The 18,116-nt window shown below is 42.9% G+C and overlaps 1 protein-coding gene across 1 annotated transcript in view; it reads left to right on the top strand.

The window, feature by feature from the left end:
• The window catches only part of AGK (acylglycerol kinase), a 144,310-nt gene that overhangs the window by 24,608 nt on the left and 101,586 nt on the right, over positions 1-18,116 (top strand). The window contains exon 2 of the mRNA XM_003896693.5: positions 17,776-18,048. The gene's annotated coding sequence lies outside the window, so the exon portion shown is untranslated. The remainder of the gene's footprint in view (positions 1-17,775; positions 18,049-18,116) is intronic.

Below are 18,116 nucleotides of genomic sequence, written 5' to 3'. Positions count from 1 at the left end.
TGATTGGAGTGATCTGGACTAGAGAGATAGCTGTGAACTGAACGAGGATTCAGTCTTCCAAAATAGTCCTTGGGCACACTTGCCAAAAACAGCTCAGAGCATAATTGTGTTTTAAAATACTTGTTTGTAACCTTCCTTGTTGAAGAAAGAATTAATGTAGGAGAATAGGATTTCAATGGCATAATGGTTATCACCAGGGCTCTCAATGAGAATGTAAAACCTATCTATGGCCTCCTCTCACTTCCGTTCTTTGACATCTCTCTCCTCTTCTTGGATTGCTTCCCGCTCTGGCGGCTTATCTTAACCTGCCCCTCCCAGGGCTTACTGGGTTTCAACGTTACCTCTCACGCCTCTTCCGAGTTCCTCAGTGCTTGTCAGTTTGATGTTAGGAAAACAATCTGACCGAATTAACATTCATTATATTATCAGTGCTTTGTGCTTCAGGAGTATTTGTGACGGGAATAATTAAGCCTCCTCTAACTGGAAAATTTGAAATAGCTTCAGGGATGTTTGGGAGAAAGAGTGTCAATGACTGTCTGAGTTTGTAACCCCAAGCTTGTCTGTTCCATTTTCCTGTGTCACATAGCCGCTGCCAGTGGATTCAGTGCTATTTATACTGGGACTCTCATCCCAGTCCTAAATCTAGCATAGGAGCAGACAGATAGATGCAGAAAAAATACAGCAACCATTCATGATAAAAACTCCCAGAAAACTAGAAATGCAAGGAACTTCCTTAACCTGATGAATAGCACCTATGAAAAATTTACAGCTAAGATAACTCTTAACGGTGAGATTTGGAATGCTTTTCTCCCCAAATCAGGAACTAGACAAGAATATCTACTCTCACCAATTATATTTAATAGTCCCCTTAAATACTAATTGATAATATAAAGAAATAAAAGAGATGAAAAATATCGAGATTGAAAAGCGAAAAGTAAAACTGCCCTTATTTGCAGATGACATGATTGCATACATGGAAAATCCTAACAACTACAAAACGTACTATACCAAACACATGTATTTAGTAAAGTCGCAGTATCCAAAATGGATGAAAAAAAAAGGTCTATCTAGGTCGGGCACGGTGGCTCGTGCCTATAATCCCAGCACTTTGAGAGACCTAGGTGGGTGGATCACCTGAGGTCAGGAGTTCGAGACAAGCCTCACCAACATGGAGAAATCCTGTCTCTACTAAAAATACAAAATTAGCCGGGTATGTTGACGCATGCCTGTAATCCCAGCTACTCAGGAGGCTGAGGCAGGAGAATCATTTGAACCTGGGAGGTGGAAGTTGTGAGCCGAGATCGGGCCATTGCACTCCAGCCTGAGCAACAAGAGCGATAGTCTGTCTCAAGAAAAAAACGGTAATCTAGGCCGGTCGCGGTGGCTCACGCCTGTAATCCCAGCACTCTGGGAGGCCAAGGTGGGTGGATCACCTGAGGTCAGGAGTTTGAGACCAGCCTGGCCAACATGGTGAAACCCCGTCGCTACTAAATTTACAAAAACTTAGTCAGGTGTAGTGGTGGGCGCCTGTAACCTCAGCTACTCGGGAAGCTGAGGCAAGAGAATCACTTGAACCCAGGAGGTGTAGGTTGCAGTGAGCCAAGATTGCGCCATTGTACTCCAGCCTGGGCGACAAAAGTGAAACTCATCTCAAAAAAAAAAAAAAAAAAAAAAAAAGTTTATCTATATTCTAGTAATCAACAATTGGAAATGGAAATTTAAACCATACCATGTATAACAGTACTAAACAGTGGAAAACACTGGGATATATTTAACAAAATACGGTGCAAGACATGTACACTTAAACTTAAAAAACATTACTGAGATAAATGAAATAATACCCAAATAAATGGAGATAAATACCATATTTATGAATTGAAAGACTCAATATTGTAAAATGATTAAGTCTTCTTTAATTGGTCTATAAATTCAACATAATCTGGATCACAAGCACAGTCAAAAAACAAATTGACAAGATGACTCTAAACTCCGTGTAGAAATTCAAAGGACTTAGAATAGCCAAAATATTTTGAGAAAAGAGAACAAAATTGGAGGACTTAAGCTAGCCAATTTCAAAACTTACTAAAGAGCCTTATTAATCACAATAGCATGGTTTTGGCATAAAGATGTACATATAGACCAATAGAACAGAGTAAAGAATCCAGAAACAGTCCATACATATATGGTTCAATGACTTGCCAAGGTAAATCAGTGGAAGAAAGGATGGCATTTTAAGAAATAATGGTGGACCGGGCACTGTGGCTCACGCCTGTAATCCCAGCACTTTGAGAGGCCTAGGCGGTAGATCTCCTGGGGTTGGGAGTTGACCAGCCTGGCCAACGTAGTGAAACCCAATCTCTACTAAAAACACAAAATTAGCTGGGCATGGTGGCGCGTGCCTGTAATCCCAGTTACTCGGGAGGCTGAGGCAGGAGAATTGTTTGAATCCTGGAGGCAGAGGTTGTGGTGAGCCAAGATCGCGTCATTGCACTCTAGCCTGGGCAACAAGAGAGAAACTCCATCTCAAAAAAAAAAAAAAAAAAAAAGAACGAAAAGAAAAGAAATAGTATTGGAACAACTGAAGAGAGGCATATGGGAAAAAGAACCTCAACCCCTACCTCACACAGTTCACAAATATTAATTTAAAATAGGTAATAGACCTAACCAAAAAATAAACATAAAAATTATAAAACTACTGCAAGAAAACATCAGAGAAGTTGGAATGATCCTGCATTAAGCAAAAAACTCTTAAATGGGCCCTATAAATATGAACTATAAAAGAAAAAAACAATAAATTGTACTTCACCAAAATGTAAAGCTTTTGCTTTTCAAAAAGCACTATTATAAAAATAAAGCACAACATAGACTGGAATAAAATATTTGCAAAATATATCTGAAAAGGATTTGTATCTAAAATACATAAAGAACTTTAAAAATTCAATAAGAAGAAAGATCACATAATTTTTTAAATGGGCAAAACATTTCAACAGATGCTTCATCAGTATCTTCTACAGACGATTAGATATATTAGGATGTCTTCAGTTTTAAAACTAACATACCAAGTGCTGGCGAGGATGTGGAGCCATTGGAACTCTCTAGGAATGTAAAGGAGTGCAACCAGTTTGGAAACTAGTTTGACAGTTTCTTAAGAAGTTAAACACACCATAAAACCCAGCCATCACTTTCCTATGTATTTACACAAAAGAAATAAAAACATAAACATATATCACACAAAGACTTGTATACAAATGTTGAATGCACCTTTGTTCATAATGGCAAAAAGCCAGAAACACCTAAATGTCTGTCAACAGGTGAATGAATGAAAAAAATTGCAGTAAACCCATGCAATGGGCTACTATTCATCAATAAGAGCAAACTACTAATGCACACAATGGATAAATCGTTTTTTGTTTTTTGTTTTTTTTTAACTGTTGAGAGAAAAGCCAGAAACAAAAGGCTGCATACTGTACAATTCCAATTATGTAAAACTCTAAAAGATACAAATTAACAAACAGTGGTAGAAAGTAGATTAGTGATTACTGGTGCTGGGGTGGACTGAGGGAATGTGGGAATTGACTGGAAAAGGGTAAGAGAACACTTGGCTGGCAATGGAAATGTTCTATATCTTCACTGTGGCCAGTATAAGAACATGTGCCTTTATCAAAAGTCATCAATCTGCACACTAAAAATGGGTGCATTTCATTGTATGTAAATGTTACGCCAATAAGATTTATTTTAAAAATTGTAGTGGAAATGCAAGGAGAAGAAAGGGGGTAATTTAGGTATAATTCTATGTGAGAGTGGGCAGATTTTGAGTAGGTTTATATGCTAAGAGGAAAAGACAGTGGAGATGGAGGGAGAAAATACCAGAGGGAGGAAAGGACTGATGAGGCAGATTTCTCAGGGACAGGAAGATGGGGTTGCCATCCCGAGCACGGGTGGATGGATGAGCCATGGATGGGAGGAGTGAACACAAGCTCCCTGAGTCTGCAGTGGAGGAAAGTGGTTGTACTATTAAGTTTGAACAAAGACAAATGTAATTTTGTCTGTGGGAGGGCAGAAAGTAGAGGAAGTTCATGGTTCATTCAATCATTCAACCTTTATTTATTTTATGCCAAACACTGTATTAATAAAGATATGGATATTCTATAAGAAAGAATAATACTGTCTCTGCTCTCATAGAATTTAGAATACAGTAGATGGGGGGCATTAAACAATTAAAGAACTAAATATATAATTACAGATTATTATGAATGCCATACAGGATAAGGAATCTATTAAAGAGTACAACAGAAGGAATTTAGACAGATGGCTCAGGGAAGGTCTCTTTGGTGAAGCCACCTGTCAGCTGAGAGGAGGAAGATGAGAAAGAGTTAGGTGATAAGTGAATGGAATGACTTCAGTGAAGACCTTAATATTGGACAGATTTGGGTGCATTTTGATACAGAACAATAATTATATGTGAATTTTAAGAGATTAATTTAGGGCCAGGTGTGGTGGCTTACGCCTGTAATCCCAGCACTTTGGGAGGCCGAGGTGGGCAGATCACTTGAAGTCAGAAGTTCAAGACCAGCCTGGTCAACATGGTGAAACCCCATCTCTACTAAATATACAAAAATTATCTGGGCACGGTGGCAGTCGCCTGTAATCCCAGCTACTCAGGAGGCTGAGGCAGAAGAATTGCTTGAACCCGGGAGGCAGAGGTTGCAGTGAGCCGAGATTGTGCCATTGTGCTCTAGCCTGGACAACAAGAGTGAAACTTTGTCTCAAAAAAAAAAAAAAAAAGAGATTAATTTAAAAAATGAAACCATAGAAAACTCCAAAGAAATATAAGTAAATTTCAATCACTAGATAGATGACTCTCCAAGAATATGCCTGAGATTTAACAATAGAAAATTCAAAATGTTTTTTTCTTTATTTTTATTTCAAAACATATTGTAAACCAAGTGCTTAATATTTGCAACAAATAAGTAAAAGGATTACCATCCTTACTACATAAAGAGCATGTACCAAACTGACAAGAAAATATTAAAACATCAACAGAATCCAGTTAGTAGATCATCCTTCCAAACTGATTGATCCTTTGGTCATTTAGGTAAGTTTATAGAATTTTAAAAATAAAAATAAACATAAAAAGCAAGTTTGGAAAATAGAATAAAAATACAAGTAAAAGGCATGTAAATTTCTGTGGAAGAGGAAATAAAAATGGCTGGATAGATGAAAAAATAGCTTTACTCATAATCAAAGAAATTTAAACTGAAAAAATGAAATACTGTTTTCCCAGCTATTAAATAAGTAGACATTGGGGAAAACAATACTTATTGATGGCAAGGGTGCTATGAGAGGCACTATCCTATGAAGATAATGGGAACATAAATTGGTTATAAGCTTTTCATTAAAAAATTTGGAAAAATATATCTGGAACCTCAAATATATTTCCTCTGATTCATTAATTCTAGTTTTAAAAACTAATCCTAAGGTTAAAATAAATGACATCAATTATTTAAAATTTTTAAGTTAAAATCTTAATGGCTAATCATTCAACAGTAAAGGAATAGGCTGGGCACAATGAACTTGCTCCTGTAATCCCAGCACTTTGGGAGGCTGAGGCGGGCAGATCACTTGAGGTCAGGAGTTCGAGACCAGCCTGGCCAATACAGTGAAACGCTGTCTCTACTAAAAAAAAGACAAAAATTAGCCGGACGTGGTGGCATGCCCCTGTAATCCTAGCTACTGGGGAGGCTGAGGCAGGAGAATTGCCTGAACCTGGGAGGTGGAGGTTGCAGCAAGCTGAGATCGTGCCAGGGCCACTGTACTCCAGCCTGGGCAGCAGAGCAAGACTCCAATCCCAAAACAAAAACAAAACAGTGAAGGAATAAACAGTGATATATTCAATATTGAAAATATCATGATCTATGGTCACTGGAACAATGTGGCCCTAAGGACAAGGGACTTTTACTACCATGCCAACCCAAAAGACATCACATTGGCTAGTCCACTGCATCAACGCGTCAGAATAAGGGAAGGGTGCTGTGCACTGCACCTTCTACCAAAAGAAGGCACATGTTTTCGAGGCAACAAGTATAAGATCTGTGTGTGCTCCAGTACCCACTTGAGAGGTGAATGAAAAGCTACCAGGTTTCAGTGAGCTCAGAGCATGAAAAGGCTTCTCTGCTGATCTGGTACGATCTGATTTTGACCTTTAGATCTAATCATGCTTCCAGTGTCTACGGACAGATCAGCATACAGTAAGACCCATGAAGGATTCAGAGACTTGGCTTTGGTCATGCTTTGCCAGAGCCCCTGTCTGGGGACTTACTGGAGGCCTTATAAATGATTGTAGTTTCTTGAACAATATTGCTTCTAACCAAGGATCCCATGTTAAATAACAGGTTATAGCAAATGAGAATCACTGGTCTTATGTGATACCCAACACCCAGAAGCAGCTGGCCTTACAGAATGGTGGAATGACCTATTATACTTCACTGATGGCCTCAGTTAAATAAAAGCTTTCAATATAAAGTGCTACCTGTAAGATTAAGAATATTCTTTGTACCAGCTCAATATATGATGCAGTTCTTTCATTAGCCAGAGTACATGAGTCAGGGAACTAAGTAGTAGAATTGAAGATGGATCATCTCACAAATACTCAGTGACCTCTGTCCACAATTTTTGTTCCATGTCCCCATTGTATAGAAAATTTAATACCCAATAAAGGAATTCTAGCACTAAGGGATTAATAGTCCTGCTGAATTTGAAGCTTAGACTAGCAGCTGGTCAATACAGGCACACAACAGGGTTTTTAGTCAGTGTGTCCAACACAAGCATTCATTCGTGACTAATGACCCCACTTATCTCTTGTCTGGTTGTCACTGTGGTGACCAGCTTTGCATGTGCTCTGGCTGACTTTAGAGAGGCACTGTCAGATGGAACCCAAGCCTCTTGCCTCCTTCTCCCTGGGCTCCCTTGCTGGCACAGCTGCGAAGCCCTGCTCAGCACCCACACCTGTGCTTCCTGGACGTGTAGGTTGTTAACACACTGTGGGGCAAACCTTTGACCAGTGGGAGGCAAGAGCTGGTGGATAAATCCTTCCACCTACCTCTCCTCTATGGGATGGTTCCTGAGACTCAGTTTATATGGATTTTTTGGAGGACTGCCCCTTTGAATGAAGCAATTGGTCACATTTAACAGTGGTCAGCTCAGTACCACATCCTCATTTGGGCTGTCATGCATTTGCACTCCCCTTGCTTCTCATCCTCCTCCTTGGAATTGCATGTCTTCATAAAGTAACAACACATGAGCCCTAACCCACAAACTCTACTTACTGAGGAACCCAGGCTGAGACAGCTAGCAATGTGCAAGGGGCATGGGTGAGCATGCAGACATATGCACACACACATACACACCCCATATCATACAAATACTATTGAAATGTAAAGGAAGGTTTGTTGAGAAAAACTTATAGTAGCGGCAGCAAAGGGAGGAGGAGGAATAGAGTGCATATGACATGATCCCTTAAATTCTTGTTATTTCATATTGAGATGTTCTTGGATTGGACACAGCTGGTCATACTGTGGAACGTCCTCCAGGAATGGAATCCTGTCCCTTCTGCTTTTTATATTTCTAGGTAAGCTGGGAGGCAGACAGAAACACCTGGTCTACTACGTGATGCTGGGAGCATCCACACCGAGGAAATGACTAGGATCTGGAACTTAGCTAGGGTAGTCTGCACACCAAACCAGAGATGTTGCATTCTTTGTTGACCTGGCTCAGTCCTACCAACTCAGCTTACAGTTAAGCCTGCTAAAGCTGGAAGGGAAGCAAGTCACCAGAGGCCCTAAGCAAAAGATTTTTTCTCATCAGGGACAATTCACCACAGTTTTCAAGGGGAAATAAAGTTGCTGCTGTACAATGAGGGCAGGAAGGTGAATGCATGAAACCCAGAAGAACACCCTGGGCACCTCTTTATATTGCCATATCCAGTGCGAGTGTTAATGAAAGACGACTACATTTCCAACCAGGCAGGCCCAGAACTCAATCCTCCAGGAATGAAGATCAGATCCCCCTTGCCCTCTGCAAAAACAAACCAAAACAAAAAGCCTAGCTCGAGACCAGGTGCAGTGGCTCACACCTGTAATCCCAGCACTTTGGGAGGCCAAGGCAGGGGAATCACTTGAGGGAGGCTGAGGAAGCAGATCACTTGAGGCCAGGAGTTCGAGACTGGTGTGGCCAACATGGTGAAACCCCGTCTCTATTAAACAACCATAACAAACCAACAAAAAAACCAAAAAGCCTAGCCAGCTGAGGGCTGGCCTGAGGTGAGGAGGTATGAAATGAATGACAGAGGGGCAAGTCAGAATCACAGCCACAGCCCAGCAGCAAGTGGCAGAACCAAGAACTGCAACCTCCACTTGTGTTTCCCTTTTGTAAGGTCACATGCATTTATATGTTTTCATTTGATTTCCTTTGCTTCCCTGTAAGATTTGCCTTTAATGTTCTGCACTTTCAGTCTGATGTATCTGCTGAGTTTGTTTGTTTTGAGACAGAGTCTTGCTCTGTCACCCAGGCTGGAGTGCAGAGGCCTGATCTCAGCTCACTGCAACCTCTGCCTCCCTGGTTCAAGGGATTCTCCTGCCTCAGCCTCCCGAGTATCTGGGATCACAGGCACCTGCCACCACGCCCAGCTAATTTTTGTATTTTTTTAGTAGTAATGGGGTTTCACCATGTTTGGCCAGGCTGGTCTCGAACTCCTGACCTTGAGTGATCTGTCCACCTCAGCTTTCCAAAGTGCTGGGATTACAGTCATGAGCCACTGCACCGGGCCTGCTGTTATATTTTGAAAACTGCCTCTTCCCATCTCTCTACTCTCTCATTCTGGAGCTCCTATTAGACATCTATTGGATTTCATTCTGTCTTCCAGCACCTTAACTCTTATTTATATTTTGCCTCTCTTTTTCGTCTTCTTGCTGTATTTGGTTAATATCCTCACATCTGTCTTCTAGTTCAACAATTTTCTCATCAGCTGTGTTTAACCTCCTGTTTAACTTATCACTGAATTTTTAATTTTAGTAACTATGCATTTTAAAACTTTCTGGGTATTATACTGAGTTCTTTTAAAATTTTGCTATTTTGGCCGGGCGCGGTAGCTCAAGCCTGTAATCCCAGCACTTTGGGAGGCCGAGACGGGCGGATCACGAGGTCAGGAGATCGAGACCATCCTGGCTGACACGGTGAAACCCCGCTCTACTAAAAAAAAATAAAAACTAGCCGGGCGAGGTGGTGGGTGCCTGTAGTCCCAGCTACTCGGGAGGCTGAGGCAGGAGAATGGCGTGAACCTGGGAGGCAGAGCTGCAGTGAGCTGAGATCCGCCACTGCACTCCAGCCTGGGCGACAGAGCGAGACCTCGCCTCCTGCCAAAAAAAAAAAAAAAAAAATTTGCTATTTTCTTTGTGCCTTGTATTCTTCTTAAGATTTAAATTTTTATCTTTAGTAATGATTTTGATCATTTTGAACTACTTTATTTCAAACTATAATTCAATTATTTTAAGTTTGTGGGGCTCTAATTCTCCTTTGGGTTTTTTTTCCCTCACTTACTCAAGGTAAATCATTTTTTTCATGTATTTTGTGATTTTTAAAAATTGTGACATCTTTAGAAAGGTTTTTCAAAAAACAGGAAAATCCTTTTTGGCCTGGTATGGGAGCGTTCCCCCAGAGGCCTTTGTGTTTGCTTCTGTCAGACACTCAAAGCTATTATCAGTCTGGGACCAATTTTTATATTAACTTTCCCAGTTTTGAGACTTCTGTACCACTGAGATAATGTGTATTCAAATTAGAAAACCCACCCTAGGCACAGATTTGGTGTTATCACTTATTTGGGGACTCTTTTTCCACCTAGAGCTCGGGCTGGGACACACTGCTTCCTTGTCATCTTCCACATTGGTGAGTAGATTTTTAAAAAAAATTTTTCCCTAGTGATGTAGTCAGAGGTTTTGCTTCCAGCTCCCTGACTTTGGAGGACCCAAGTTCTCATGTCTTGTGCTAAGACATAGCTCCTAGATTGTTGAGCTGGAACCCTCAAGCCAGGCAATGATATCATCAGCTCATGTATTTCCATTTTAGCTTTCAGGTCCCACTTATTTTCTGGCCCCATGGGATGAAGCTTCCTTTACAGCAAGTTCAGTTATGCGCTATGAATCCTCTTGTTATGTTTTAACCAGAATTTCTAGGTATTGGAAATAGGGAGACTTTGCAGGTCTAGTACCTTGCCAGAACCAAAATTCCAAAAAAGTCTTATAATGATGGTGAGTACCTGTTGTTCTCCAGTGCCCCATTCTTAGAGCAATTCATAGTTAAAAAAATAAGAAAATTCAGAGTTGTTATTATATGGTAATGTATTAGGATGACAATACCATAATTACTGTTTTGTTTGAAATTTGGTTTCCTAAAAAAACAAAAACAAAAACAAAAAACTGCTGGACTCTATGCTCCTGGAAATGAAAAAATGAATTACCAAAGTAAAAAACTTAAAATTCATTCCAGGTAGAAGTTCCCTCTTCTTGTTCCAGGGTACTTAGAATTTGGTTTACTCCTGAAAACTAAAATTTGCAAAACAATGTTGGAGACCTGGCTTGATACAATCAATGTGGGCCCTACGTTTGTTCCTACTCACTGTCATATTAAACAGGCAGCTGGAAAGTGCCGACCAGGGCCTAGCTGGAGTCAGGAGGAATAAGTGGCAAAGGATGACAAGAAGACACATTAACAAGAGAAGTGACATTCAGGAAAAGGCAGGGCCCATATAGGTCATGGGTGACAATGGGCAGCATAGAGGGTTCTCATAAAATCTCATGCAATAATGTGAAAAAGTATTCTCTGTCCTAGGAACCTGTTGGTTTCTTGAAAGGCCTCATTTACATGTTTCCAATCTGGTAGCAGTAGATTCAGTGGATATTAAAGGTCATAATAAGGAAAGGATTTTAAGCACAAATACCACAAGAACACCATTTCATATTTTTTTCCTTAGGGGAAACAAAGTAGTCTAAAGAAATATCTGTATGCAAAAAATGAGCAAATAAACCAAGATAAGTGTTAAAAGAATTTGTACACAATTGTCCGTGACCCTAGGGAGCACCTATTCCCACAAGCAGGTTTCGTTGGTGATGCTACATACTAAGGTTACTAATGGTGATAAGAACACTATATCTTTTTTTTTTAAACTTTTAACTCTATTTTAGTGTTAATGAATCTACAGAAAAAGAGCATAGCACAGGTCCAAGGTCCAGGGAAATGACCAGAGGATGATTTTAGGAAAAACCAAAGGTTAAGCATCCTGTTGATGTCAACTTGCTTTCTTCTGTCATTGATTTTCACCCTTAAAACCTTGCCATAGGCCAGTGCGGTGGCTCACACCTGTAATCCCAGCACTTTGGGAGGCCAAGGCAGGTGGATCACGAGATCAGGAGTTCGAGACCAGCCTGGCCAATATGGTGAAACCAGTTTCTACTGAAATACAAAAATTAGCTGGACTTGGTGGCCCACACCTGTAGTCCCAGCTGCTCAGGAGGCTGAGGCAGGAGGATCACTTGAACCCGGGAGGTAGAGGTTGTAGTGAGCAGAGATCACGCCACTGCATTCCAGCTTGAGTGACAGAGCAAGACTGTTAAAAACAACAACAACAACAAAAATCACACAAAAAAAACCTTGCCATCATATTTTTTTTTTTATCACTGTCCTCATTGTGTTTCCTATCCACCAATATAGCCTACGGCTTGCAGTTTATCAAGTTGGTGCTTATGGCTCCAGGAAACAGAAAACCCTGACTCTAGCCTAAACAATAAGATAATTTATTATTTCACATAATAGGATGTCCCAGAGTTTGGGCAAACTCCAGACACAGTACAACCATTTGGTTCCGTGATGTCATTGAGGACCTGGGCTCTTTATCATTTCCCTGGGACATTGACTGTGAGTTGGCTTTGCCCCAGGGCTGGCTCCCTTCATGGATGAAGAATGACTATTGCAGTTTCAGGCATTACGTACACATAGATGATCCAATAGGAGAAAAGTGCGACCATCTCTTTCTCTTTTTTTAAAAACAGCTTTATTGAGATATAATTCACATACCATACAATTTTCCCACTTAAACTTTATGTTTCACTGATTTTTAGTAGATTCATAGGGTTGTCCTACAACTACCACCATCAATTTTAGAACATTTTCATCTCTCTAAAAATAAATCCCATACCCATTAGCAATCATTTCCCACTTCTCCCCAAGCTCCCCCCGACTGTAGTCCTAGACAACCTCTAATCCATGTTCCATTTTCATGCATCTGCCACTTCTGGTGGTTTCATGTAAGTGGAGTCATATCCTGTGTGGTCTTTTGTGACTGGCCTATTTTGCCTAGCCTAATTTTTTTTTTTTTTTTTTTCGAGATGGAGTCTCACTCTGTCACCCAGGCTGGAGTGCGGTGGCGTGACCTTGACTTGCTGTAGCTTCCGCCTCCCGGGTTCCAGTGATTCTTCTGCCTCAGCCTCCAGGTGGCTGGGATTACAGGCATGTACCACCGTGCCCAGCTAATTTTTGTATTTTCAGTAGAAATGGGGTTTCGCCATGTTGGCCAGGCTGGCCTCGAACTCCTGGCCTCAGATGATCCTCCCACCTCGGCCTCCCAAAGTGCTGGGGTAACAGGCGTGAGCCACTGCACCTGGCCTGCCTAGCCTAATGTTTTTAACATTGATTGCCATTTCTTTCTTGAATTCTCCCTTTTAAGAGGAAACCTTTCCTAGAGATCTCTCAGCAGACTTCCTTTTAAGACTGTTCTAAATCGAGTGACATGATCTATTCCTAATCTAATCATTGGAGATGGAAGAGGAATGACTGTGATTACCTAAAGTGAGTGTAAACTAACCCTTGGCAAAGGGGATGGGGTTATCTAGTCACCTGCTTTGTAGTTACAGGCAAACAGGGGCTGGGAAGGTGAAGAGTGGATGTCTGAACAAAATTTAGTTCCTGTTAGGAAAGAAGAAAGGGGCAATGGATGTTAGGTAAGGAGATAAAATGTACACTACACTTTAACGATACAACATAACAGTTATGAAAAAGGATACGAATGGCGAAGGGGGCTCCACTTACCTTTGGTTTATTTATTCCACCAGTCTTCCTTCCTTCCTTTTTGTTTTACACCTGTAAGCTTCAGACTCTAGAGTGGTGGGTTCACCAACCACTCCAAATCCTACCCCTGCAATGGATTTTATTATACCACCAGGTTGAGTGAAGCTGACCAACTTCAGGGGCTTCAGGGAGGAGGCAAAGGCAGGGAGGGGGTAACTGAGAGGTGAGAGCCACACAGTACCCACTTTCTAGGTAATTAATCACCAGCAATTCAGCATGCCATCATTGCTGTTCTAGCTGTATGTAGTTGATGTATGCAAATGAGAGGGAGGTTGCAAGTAGAATTTTTTTATACATATATTAAAAAATTATATATCTCTATCTTGTCAATGAGCAAAAAATTGAAATGTGGGACTACCTTAAACCTCGATTCTTTCTCTCTTGTCTTATGTTCTTGAACACTCTTCCACAGTAGGGGGCAATCTGACTGGAGAGTGAAATACTCTTTCCTGTTGAATGACCATGGCACTCCTGTCTTAGTTTCTTCTCACCCTATTTCTAGGCCAAGGTCATTTCCCTCTAACATCCTTAATAACAGATTCTGAGCCAAGACCAGGCACAGTGGCTCATGCCTGTAATCCCAGCACTTTGGGAGGTTAAAACAGGTGGATCACCTGAGGTCAGGAGCTGGACACCAGCCTGGCCAACATGGTGAAACCCCGTATCTACTAAAAATACAAAAATTAGCTAGGCGTGGTGGTGGGCTCCTGTAATCCCAGCTACTTGGGAGGCTGAGACAGGAAAATTGCTTGAACCCAGGAGGTGGAGGTTGCAGTGAGCTGAGATCACGCCATTGCATTCTGGCCTGGGTGACAGGAGCAAAACTGCATCTCAAAAAACAGACAAACAAAACAAAACAGGTTCTGAGCCAAGAGAATGTTACCTCAGGATTGGTTCTGGACTAATGAGAAGCTACTGGGATGGTCAGCCACCATATTTGGAAAATGCTAGAGATCTTGAGATGTAAGTAAGACTCTTCTATTCTTGGGATCTACTGGGTGTCAGTCAGTACATTTACCCTCAAGGGAACATAAATTCATTTTGTAAGCAACTGGGGCCCATACTTTCAATGTGTCACTTATTTCAATATGCAATAAGTATAGTAGTATATGTGGCAATATGTTAGATGTGAAAAGAGACACAAGTCCCTATCCTTGACAGTGAAAAATGGTCTTCTCTGAAGATCCCAGGTAAGGCTGAAGACCAAGGCAAATTCCAAATAGCTGCTTGGGATGACTTTTCTGCTCCTTGGGAATCTCACTCAGCTGTCAGTGATAGTGAACAGAGCACATGGAAAAGGAAGTACATAAGCCAAACCCTTCTCTCTGGCTGTGTGCATTTGGATCTGTCTTTGGTCCTCTCTGTGGCATGAATGTGCCATTGAGCCTTAGGGACTGTGCCTGAGGCACTGTTTCAGGCATCTAAGAGCCAGAGTGTCAGACCTGAGTCTTCTCTGGCATTGTAGATCCTTAACATGGATCAGCAGAGGAAGCTCTCCCACTCTCTTTGACTGTGAGAGGGAACTTGTGTTAGTCCTTGACTGAGACTTTTTTTTTTTTTGAGAGGTAGTTTTGATCTTGCCCAGGCTGGAGTGCTTTGGCGCGATATCGGCTCACTGCAACCTCTGCCTCCCAGGTTCAAGCGATTCTCCTGTCTTAGCCTCCCACGTAGCTGGGATTACAGACACCTGCCACCATGCTTGGCTAATTTTTGTAATTTTAGTAGAGTCATGGTTTCACCATGTTGGCCAGGCTGGTCTCGAACTCCGACCTCAGGCAATCCACCCGCCTCGGCCTCCCCAAGTGCTGGGATTACAGGCTTGAGCCACCGCGCCCAGTCTAACAGAAGCTCTTGGGGCTGCCTAAGTCAGACTGTCAGATTTCTGTTGGGCTGCAGGAACCCATTAAGGGCTGGCTAGAGCATGAGCCTGATTATGCTGGAATCTGAATGCATCCTCGTAAAATGGGATTTGGAAGAGAGCAGAATTGGTATAGGTCTCCAACACTCCGACCTACACATCCGCCTGCAGGTGTGTATTCAGATTCCCTCCATCTCCTATATTTCCATCCTTCTTATAAAAATACAAGATGCATAGCAGAAGTAAGTGATGCAGACTAAAAATATTACCATCATTCAAGAAAGGGGCAGGTCAACAAGGATGTGGCTATCAGGAAAGGCTGCGTGAAGGTGAGCTATGCAGGAAGGACGTGATTAGGATGGGCAGAGAGGAGGAATGGGGACACTGGAGGTTTGTGTGGGACTTCATAAATGGTGGACAGAAATAATTTAAATACTGATTCACTAAAAGTATTGAAATATCAACCTGTCACCCAGGTCGAATTCTCCAGGAAGCATATTCTAAGACAGTGTGTACTAATTCGTTTCTTGTGGCTGCTGTAATAAGTTACTACATACTTAGCAGCATAAAACGACAAACTTTTATTATCTTATAATTCTGGAGGTCAGAAGTCTAAAATGGTCCTCAGGGTTGCATTCCTTCTGGCTCTAGGGGAAAATCCACAGGCAAACATACAAGCACGAGCACATTCCATGTGGTCAAACTCACATTCACATGTGATGCAGATGTCCCAGCAATGATGGATCTGGTCTTTAGGGGCCCTGAAGAATGGAAATGAGTACAGAACTCCCTATTCATATAATCCAAAACAAAATAAAATCAGCCCCAAAACAACACCAGCAAAAAGCATACGTATGTGTGAAGTTAAAAAAAAATTCTTTCTAGATTGTTCTGATTGGACAATTACGGAAAGTTTATCAAAGCTGACATTTTCTTATTTGGGAAACCACTTTCATGCTGAAGCCCTAAAGCATATGCTGAGTCTGAACCTTGGAACATCAGCATCAAGTCTCAGATTTTTCTAGCCTGCAGGTGAGCAGTTCAGCAGCTTATTTCCACACACAAACGTGTTAGATAGTTGGAAAAGAAGAACTGAAAATAATTGTCTTCCATACTCTATGACAACATTTTAAAGCTAGAAGGGTTTTTTAAAATGGTAATGTTCTCAGTCCCCTAGTTTACAGGTGGAGACTCAGGAGAGAGGGCTAGAAAGTTCTTGCTACGGCCGGGCGGGTGGCTCAAGCCTGTAATCAGCACTTTGGGAGGCTGAGACGGGCGGATCACGAGGTCAGGAGATCAAGACCATCCTGGCTAACACGGTGAAACCCCGTCTCTACTAAAAAATACAAAAAACTAGCCGGGCGAGGTGCGGGCGCCTGTAGTCCCAGCTACTCGGGAGGTTGAGGCAGGAGAATGGCGTGAACCCGGGAGGCGGAGCTTGCAGTGAGCTGAGATCCGGCCACTGCACTCCAGCCTGAAGCGACAGAGCCGGTGACTACCTGGAAAAAAAAAAAAAAAAAAGAAAGTTCTTACACAATAGCGACCCCAGGAGGACTGGTGCAATTCTGGCATAAGGAATAGGTTTACTGCACCATAACTTCATTGAATGTTTTCCCCCATAGCCTTTTGTTTTTTGGTTTTTGTTCTGAAGCATTCAACTAGGGGGACATAGGTAAGACGCATGTCTCCACGTAGGAAATGCGCAGACTCAAGCGCCATGGGGCAGGAACCATGAAGGGTGTTGTACCTGAGCATACCCCCAGTGCCTGTTGCAGGGCCTAGCACACCTTCAAATGTTGGTTGACAGGACGGGTGCTGTGGCTCATGCGTATAATCCTAGCACTTTGGGAGGCCGAGGCCGGCGGATCACTTGAGGTCAGGAGTTCGAGACCAGCATGGCCAACATGGCGAAACCCCTGTCTCTACTAAAAATACAAAAAAATTTAGCTGGGCTTGTTGACATGCACCTGTAATCCCAGTTACTCGGGAGCCTGAGGCATGAGAATTGCTTGAACCCGGGAAGCAGAGGTTGCAGTGAGCTGAGATTGTGCCACTGCACTAGAGCCTGAGAGACAGAGTGAGACCCTGTCTTAAAAAACAGTTGGCTGACTGAATGCTGGAAGGAAGAAGGACCTGACTTGGTCCCCACACCAATCTGGGGGGCGAGTACAGAGTGTAAACTGTCTGGAGGTTGGCATTGGCCTAGCTTCTCCGTTGCTCTCTTGTTCTTTAGAATCCAATCAAGCACCTGTGGCCAGAGAGATGTGTAAAATGGAAACCAGTCCCACCAGCCCCTGACTGCACCCCCTCAATGCCTTCTCGCCCTGTTTAATGTCATGTCCAAACTCCTGGCCGCGGTGGCCTGTCTCCACCTCTCCAGCTTCCTCGCTTGGCTTGGCCCTTCTCCTTAGCTCTCTCTGCCTCACCCGCACCGGCCTGCAACTCGCCAGACTGCCCCAGGTTTCTGAGCTTCTGCACAGGCCCTTCCCTCTCCAGGTTCTCTCCCCTGGATCTTTGCTTCAGCTGCTCCTTCTTGACATTCCGGTCTCAGACCAATGGCCCCGTACTCAGAAGGCCTAGCACAGGCCGCCTAATTTCACGCAGTTCTCCCCCAACCCGCGCTGCCTTCCGTTACCCGTTTTATTTTCTTCGTGGCACGGAGCACCATCTCCAACGGCCTTGTTCATTTAGTTAATTTATTTTCCGACTTAGTTCCAGGCGCTAAAGCAGTGTTACCTTGGCAGACTTCCCATCAAATATTATTGCGCAAAGGATGGATGGATGAAAGGAAGAGTGAGCCAATCAACGAGGGAACGCGGGGAAAGGCAGCCTCAGGGCGGCAGGCCCTGCCACCCCCACCGTCCCTGGGCATCCGAGCCGGTTCCCGCCCCCGGCCCGCGCGGGCTCGCAGACCCGCGGCGGAACCCGAGGGCGGCGGCAGCGGTTTCCCTTGAACGAGCCGAGGAATCTGGAGGGAGCACACAGGAAAGGCAGAGCCGCGAGCTGGACCAGCCGTGGTGAGTGCAGCGGCGTCCGGGCGGGGAGCGGAGTGCGGGGCGCTGGGAACGGGCGCGCGAGCGGGGTG

The sequence above is a fragment of the Papio anubis genome, chromosome 4, assembly GCF_008728515.1.
Source record: "Papio anubis isolate 15944 chromosome 4, Panubis1.0, whole genome shotgun sequence".
Classification (NCBI taxonomy): Eukaryota; Metazoa; Chordata; class Mammalia; order Primates; family Cercopithecidae; genus Papio; species Papio anubis.
The sequence above is the reverse complement of the archived record's forward strand: the minus strand, read 5'-3'. Positions and strand labels throughout refer to the sequence as shown.